General features: G+C 45.4%; 2 protein-coding genes across 2 annotated transcripts in view; one reads left to right on the top strand and one right to left on the bottom strand.

Annotated features, from left to right (window-relative positions):
- ccr9b (chemokine (C-C motif) receptor 9b) overlaps window positions 1-7,382 on the bottom strand; it is a 101,131-nt gene that overhangs the window by 63,322 nt on the left and 30,427 nt on the right. The window lies entirely within an intron of this gene.
- tmem108 (transmembrane protein 108) overlaps window positions 429-7,382 on the top strand; it is a 42,757-nt gene continuing 35,803 nt past the window's right edge. Inside the window, exon 1 of the mRNA XM_070853136.1 lies at window positions 429-592. The gene's annotated coding sequence lies outside the window, so the exon portion shown is untranslated. The remainder of the gene's footprint in view (window positions 593-7,382) is intronic.

The raw sequence follows: 7,382 nt of genomic DNA, 5'->3' as shown, positions 1-7,382 counted from the left end.
CAGGAGGCCGCCCCCTCCTCTCCTGTGGGCTAACTTTAAGGTTTACTAGTCGGGACGGTGGCTTTCACAGAGCACGACTCTCCGATCAGGGAGCAAAGTCTCTGCAGCAGTCCTCATTAACATTCCCTGCCCGTACACTCGCCACGAAAGCCTCCTTCAGTGGGTGGCACCGGCGTCCTGCGCGCCTCTTAATTGCGCACCACGCATTAACGAGCGATCCCAGTTTCGTCACCAGAGTGTCCGCGGATCACGCTGCCCCGACGCGGAGAGTTTGCTTCATGTCCCGCTTTTCACGGCGTCAAGGCTGAGAGGAGGGAAGGTGGGCGCAGAGGTCCAGCGCAGGGTGGCGCCTTACGCATCTCATCCAGCGCCTGGACACGCTGAGCCGCGACCCACAGCGCCGCGGTCCGCTCCTGCAGTCCGCTGCCCGGGATCCACTGGCTCCTCGCAGCAGCCCATGATTGTGACATTTCTCAGCGGGGACTGGCAACATGTGCGCCCGGATGGAGTGAAGTGCGAGACAACGGCTCTGGGGATTCTTTTCTCTCGGATACGCCAAGTACCCGACGTTACGGCGCACCTTGTCTAATAGGTAAGTACATCAGTTTATCTCCCCACTTCAGACCAGACAGCTCAGCCTCGACTCTGCGCCTGTAGCGGGTTTTATTGGCTGCTCCAATCTCACAATCCCTCTGCGTATTGATAGTGTTGAGCATCAAATCCTGGTTTCCAGGCAATTATGAGCAGCGGTGACTGTGACAAGCATCAAATCGCTGTCAGTGCTGCATCCAACTAACACTGCATCATTTCTCAATATGTGTCCTGTTGGTGTGGAGCATCACTGAATGCACTGCATGATACAGAAAGGCATTGATGTCATGACAGGAGAATGCCTTCATCAGAAGTTAGGCTGCAGTCGGTCAGCTCTCTGGAAGCTTCCAGGAAAAGAATAGGTAGAATAGAGTAGAGAGAAGATAAGGAATCATTACATGTTTAACTTGGTGGATCCATCTGATCAGGTTTAGCCTCCTGATAAACATCAGAGGGGGCATCATGGGCAAAAGAGAACATGTGCACTGAAGTGTTTCATTAGACTTGGTGGCACTATTCTCTGCAAGATTAATGGTAAAGATTCCTAGTGGTGGCTGTAGTCCCAGTTTATTTACAGCAGTGGTAATGCTGCTTTGTTTCCAGAAATAAAAAGTTTTTGGAGAGTGAGGAAGCCACCAGTCTTGGAACTGGAAGATCTCTGCCCTAAGTGTCCTCCAAGTGGTTTATTTCTCTGGCAACATGGCAGCAACAAAGCAGATAATAGGAGAAACTCTCTTAAAACGTAAGACTAGCACGAACAAACCGAAAACCTGACTGGACTGTGGGGCTCCAGCTTTGTTCTCCAGCACAGTGAGATCATACAGAGCACCGTTTAAAGTGTGTATTAATTGAACCTGCCGGCCACTCTCTCCATTGTGACAGGAATGTTTGGTTGCCTGTTCTCCACAGAAACCCCCCATTCCTTTGTTCTGGGGGACAATCCTCCAGTGCCATGTGTGTGCTGTGGTGGGGGGAGGGAGAGAGAGGTCAGCGGGGGTACTGACATCTGTAGATGGCAGCTTCCTCTGGGTGAGCTGACATGCTGTGAAACTATGAATGGGTATTAGGGAACATATGAGCGAAGCACTTAACACTAATGAGGACATTTATTCTTTGGATGCTCGGGGGACCAGTCGGACATCCAGAGAGACATCATGCAATGCTGCAAACTCTGTCCACATTTATTGAATGTAATTTGGCACATGAAGGCGAGTTGTGTTATAGATTTCTCTTCCAGCAAATCCTTTAGTTTTCAGTGACGTTTCACTTCGTTGAGCTTATTTGTTATAATTAGAATTTTAAATATTAAATCAAGTTTCTTTACAGGATATCGTCCTCAATCTAGTGCAGGAACAAGGTGGCGATTAATCGGTACGTTGATCGTCAGAACCGATGTTCACCATCTCAGTTTAGCGTGTTGGAATAGCTGAGTCTGATGGGAATGCTGTTAGTCCTGATGGTGGTAGAGGTAAACTTCAAGAATTCATCCTCTGGGGACCATGAATGTCTTAACCAGATTTAACGAAACCTCGTTCAAAATCACAAATGTGAATCACATGGTGACGCTAGAGGAAAAGTCAGGAGATTGCCAAATTCATTAGGGCTCATCCTCTGGGAACCACGAATATCTGTTCAAAATTTCATGAAAATCCATTTGGTGATTTTCAAGCCTGGACTAAAAGTGGTGAAGGAGCATTGCCCCCCTTTGACGCAATTCCTGGGGGCTTGCTTGAGACATAGAAACACTAAACACACTAATATTCTCTGGGTTCAGCTTCTTACTTGTGAAGATTTGCTGATTTATGTCATTTAACATTTTCTGATTTTGGTGTGGTGATCAGAAATACATTGTACTCTAGGAATATGTGATGACTTCTTTAGAAATTAGTTGAGCACTACAAAAAATAATCATCACATTAACTTTGTCCCAATGGGCTTCACAGTCTTTATATATGTTATTCTATGATGGAGGCGTTGAAATGAAAGTGTGTGTCAGTCATTTCAACGCCTTCCTACTTGGTGCGATATCTATTCTAGTGTCAACATCAGGAAGAATTAGAAAGAAAAAGGGCAGCGGCTGAACAATCTCCACAGCTGCTCTCTTATCACCATTGTCAGGAAAAGTCTTAACACTGAAAAACACCCGGAAAGTATCAGCTTTCCCATCCAGAGCAACAGACTTCCCTTGGACAAATGTTTCTCAGGAGGTTCCAGGAAAATGGAAACTCTGGTTTCTGACTCTGGCAGCAGAACTGATGGGAAACTGTTGGGGAATGTTGCGATGGCAGTGTTAGCGGGATTCTCTGTAAGTGAGCGTCCCTCATGACTGGTGGAGAGTGGTACACCATGAGGAGGAATGCAGCCCCCATGGGCGCCTCATGCTACGCAGTATGTGCTCAGGATGGACTTCGCACCTTCCTCCAGCTCTGGCCAAAACAGCGAGCAGCCAAAACAGGATTTCACCTAAGCAAAGGGAGGAAAAAGCCGGCCTGTGCCTGCGCCATTTTCGTTTCCTGTGTTTTCTAAATGCCACGCAGTATTAACGAAGGCTCTCAGCTTGCTTTGGAAATGACTTTCATTTAAGCTGTGATGGGGCTCATGTACAGGAACCACAGGGGGAGGTGCCGCGCTGAAAAGCAAGCGAAAGCCGCTCTATTCAACCAAGAAGAAAAATAAATTCCCCCCCCTCAGCCACTTATGATCCTATCAGCTAAAGAGCGTTCCCATCGGACCATAAGGAGCCTGGGTCAGTCGTGCAGAAACAAAAAAAAACCTCTCTCTTTCAAGTTGTTGACATTTGAAATCCATTGTGCTGTATACAGTAGTATCATAGCAGCTCTGTTTGCCCACTGGGGGGTATCAGAGTGACTGATATACCATGTGGGGCCTCAGGTAAACAAAAACCTTGAGGTGAAGCAGCCCCCACCTGCCCCGGCCAAGCAGAGGCCACAGCTAGAGGAAGAGGGAGGCACTGGTAATGAATAACTAACCATTATGAAGATTAAAGGGGCAGATGGGCACGGGGAGATAAGAGTGTAGTGACCGTCCGAGCATGAGGTGTTTACAAGGGGAATTCCTCACATTCCTCAGCTGCAGCCATGCCACTCCAATCTGCACCTCCACCCACTGATGGTCACCCTCTGTGCCAAGAGGGACCCGAGGGGTGAAAGGGCCCAATAAGTTCCTTCTCAGGAAGTAGCCGCTGTAAACTTGTTATGTAAGGTGATTTCTGAGTGTTGCTTTAGAGGTTTTTAGGAGTATTTGATAGAACTAATACAGCAGTCTGAGAAACACGTGCAGTTGATCCCCGGAGAGATGAAAAATTCACACAAAGGTTGTTTTTTTTTTTAGCTTTGAGCGGAACAAAGGAGATTTTGAGTCGAAGCTGGAATCTGTAGTTTTCCACAAATTCGAGCTTAAGCGAAATAATGGAGCTTTTTTCATTCATTTCACTTTGCTGTTGTTGAATCGGGTGACGATGTCACACACGTTATTTACTCAAGTGATGAAATTAGGTGTCATTTGTGTTGTGAGCCGAGCAGCTGTGATGCAACAAGCGGCACGATCGTGTGTTGAGCACCATTGGATGGATTGCCATGAAGTTTCATACAGTGATTCATGATAACTCAGAGAATGAATCCTAATGACTTTGAATGAGTGAAGTTTTGAAATGAAGTTTTTACTTATCTGATATCCAGTGAACTATCTTGTCATCTACTTGACTTGATTTTCACAAATGTCAGTGCAAACATCACATCATGATGAATCATAATGACTTTTGTCAGTGTCCCCTGACTTTTCCAATAGCACCAGCATTAGGTTCACTTTTGTACTTTTGAGTGAAAATCTTCAAACCCAGTTGGATAAACTGACGTGAAATTTGGCACAGTTATGTTCCCCTAACATGAACTGTAATAACTTCACTCTTTTAAGGGTTAAGATGTATATATACTATACTTTGTTAACTGTGGGGTCATAACTTAGAATATCTATAACTGAAACATGAAGGCTTGAGAGAATCTATGGTGCTTTTAGTGTAAGGAAATCATGAGGCTGGGCTTATGATTTGTGTTACTAGTAACACAACAGCAATTTTTATCCTCTGTTTGAGGACTGATGTCTGTCTGAGAAGTGTTTGTGTTGTTAACATCTGAGAGCTCCTTTAATCCAACTGTCTTGCCACACTTAAAAAAAAAAAAAGATCTTAGAGAAGTATAATATTTGTCTCGTATTTTGTGGTTTATTTTGTACCTGCATGTGAAAAGTGAAACACTCGGGACACAGAGGGTTTGTGTTTTAGGATCATTTGTCACATTATTTAATGCAGCGCAGATGACTGGGTCTAATAGGATTATGAGAAGGCTTGGTGGGAGGAGAAGAAATCCAGGGGGGCACACGTTACCCCTGCAAACCCAACCGCGGCCAGCCTCTGGTGGGGTCATGTGATAGAGGGGGACAATACTAGCAGGTGTCAGCCCGATGATTACGAGAGCTGAGGCTGGGCTCACCTAGGGGGATTACTCAGAGTCTCTAATGGATGGCAGGTTATGGCCCTGGCTAGTGAGGAAGCAAATCACCACCTTCTCACCCAGAGAAGTGCTATTCTATCAAGTTAAAAAAAAAAAGAGAGAGAGAGAGAGATGGAGCCTCTAGTCTTTGGTTTCCTTGGCAACTTCTTTAATCTGGATATTTGGTCTTTCAGCGCTGAACTTCTTGCAACATCAAAAAAATAAACATCCTTTCATTTGCAATTTGTGATAAATGTCAGTCATAGTTTTGGATCCAGCAAATCACAGTCACAGTCTGTGTCTTTTTGTTTCCATCCAGCCTACAAGCTTTTAGTAGCAATCAAACCTTGCCTACTGGCCAGACTCACATGACAGAGGCTGCAGATTAAAGTGGCACCATATGCTGGGGACTGACAAGACCCCACCCCATGTTAGAGCTTATTATTGAGCTCTATGTCACTGTCAGCAGCTAATTGTTGTGGAGGATTGAGGTGACGGAGGGAACAGCTCCTCAACTTTACCCTGCAGCCCAAATCAAAGCATTTCCCGTTCCAAACATGCAAAACACTCACCATCTGCATTTGTAATCACCTTGCCAAAGCCAGCATTTGATTTTTGTGACCTGCACGACCTTTTTTCAAGCTGTTAGAGTCCAAGTTGAGTGTGAATGCCAGGAAAGGAAACATGGAGCTCTTGAGTATATAAAACCATTGTTTTCTCCCCGTCCCCTGCCCATACCGCATATGGCTCATTTCATGGCTGCTGGAGAGCCTGATTGATGGGCTGAAGAGCAGTGGGGCTGTTGTTCCTCATGTACGCTGTTTGGCAAGGCGAGAGTCCGCGGCGAGGTCACATGAGGTAAAAGTAAATATATAGAAGATGGAAGGAGGAGGAGGGTTCGTCAGAATGCTATAACGCTCTTCTTGCTCTAAAGGTGTCTTTCCCTGGAAGTCTCCGACATGACAGAATGGTGATACAGTATGTTTCTGATGTCTTCCTTGCCAAAGATGTCATGGGAGCTGACATTTCATTGTAATCACTGCGTTAACCACCTCTGGGAGAACTCCCCAAATATGAAACTATCAGCGCTTGTCATCCCAATTAGAGAGCAGTTTATATGGTTTAGCTCCCATTTTCCTCCTCTGTCTCGCTCTCCAGTCGAAGAGCTTCATGGCCCCAGGGGGTTGGAAAGCTGTCTAGTAATCTGAGACAGCATTAATACTGAATAAGATGGAGCAAGGCGTTGGCCCTGCAAATTAATTTCCATACACAGAGCGGCGTTTAAAAAAAAAAATAAAAAACCTGCAAAATGACACAGTGGGATTTAGTCTGGTATGTGTTTGTGTGAGAACGTGTTTGTGGTGCTGGAAGTGGTGGCAGGGTTGGTGGTTTGTGGCAGCTACATCACCATGGAGACTGTGGCATTATCGTGTAGGGAGGATATTGATGCCGGAGTGAGTACAGCATTGGCAGTAGAAAGGAGCAACATGGCAACAACAAAATCCGCCGGGCCACTGGGTAGACGTCTGGCTTTATGTCAAGCAAGGCACTTGGAAATATTTCCTCTTTCTTCTTTGTCCTTCACTGCCTTTTGCTGCTAAATTCACTGTCTTCACAGTTATACTTTCACGTGGATCTGCCCCTGATCCACTGAACCACAAGATCCATGTTCACACCCAGATTATCTCTTATACACTGAGAATGGCACTGCTGTGAACGACAGGCAGCATAAGCCAAATGAAACTGCTGCTGCAGCTGCTGGATTGGACCCCCCACCCCCCCTTCATCCCACATCCCTCCCTCCCTGAAGAGGAGAATGTCCTTTGGGCAGAAAAGATGACTGGACATTTTGGGTTTGTCAGAAGCTGCAAATAAATTGGACACACTGGTCTTTGTGCAGGCTGTTTGTGCTGTAAAAACTCTGCAGCTCACTGTGGTATACAATATGTCAAACATGCTGTTGGAACTGCAGTGATTTTTCTCTCCCTCTCAACACTGTAATGAGAATTTATGCATCTGGTGCCATTGGATCTTTTTTGTTTCCTTTGCACACAGACTTTAAAGACCACGTGTTTGCAAATTTGACCTCATTAAAGTTATTATCCCTAAAAATAGTTTGGTATTTTGCTAAGTATGCTTACTTGCTTTTTTGCTGGTAGTTAGATGAGATGATCAATGCCACTCTCATGTCTGTATGTTAATTACTGAGCTAGAGCAAGAAGGCAATTAGCTTATCTTTAGATAAGAACAAGTAGCCTGGCTTTGGCCAAAGGTAAAAAAAAC

The sequence above is a fragment of the Pempheris klunzingeri genome, chromosome 21 (assembly GCF_042242105.1).
Source record: "Pempheris klunzingeri isolate RE-2024b chromosome 21, fPemKlu1.hap1, whole genome shotgun sequence".
Lineage (NCBI taxonomy): Eukaryota > Metazoa > Chordata > Actinopteri > Acropomatiformes > Pempheridae > Pempheris > Pempheris klunzingeri.
This window is presented reverse-complemented; position numbering and strand designations above follow the sequence as displayed.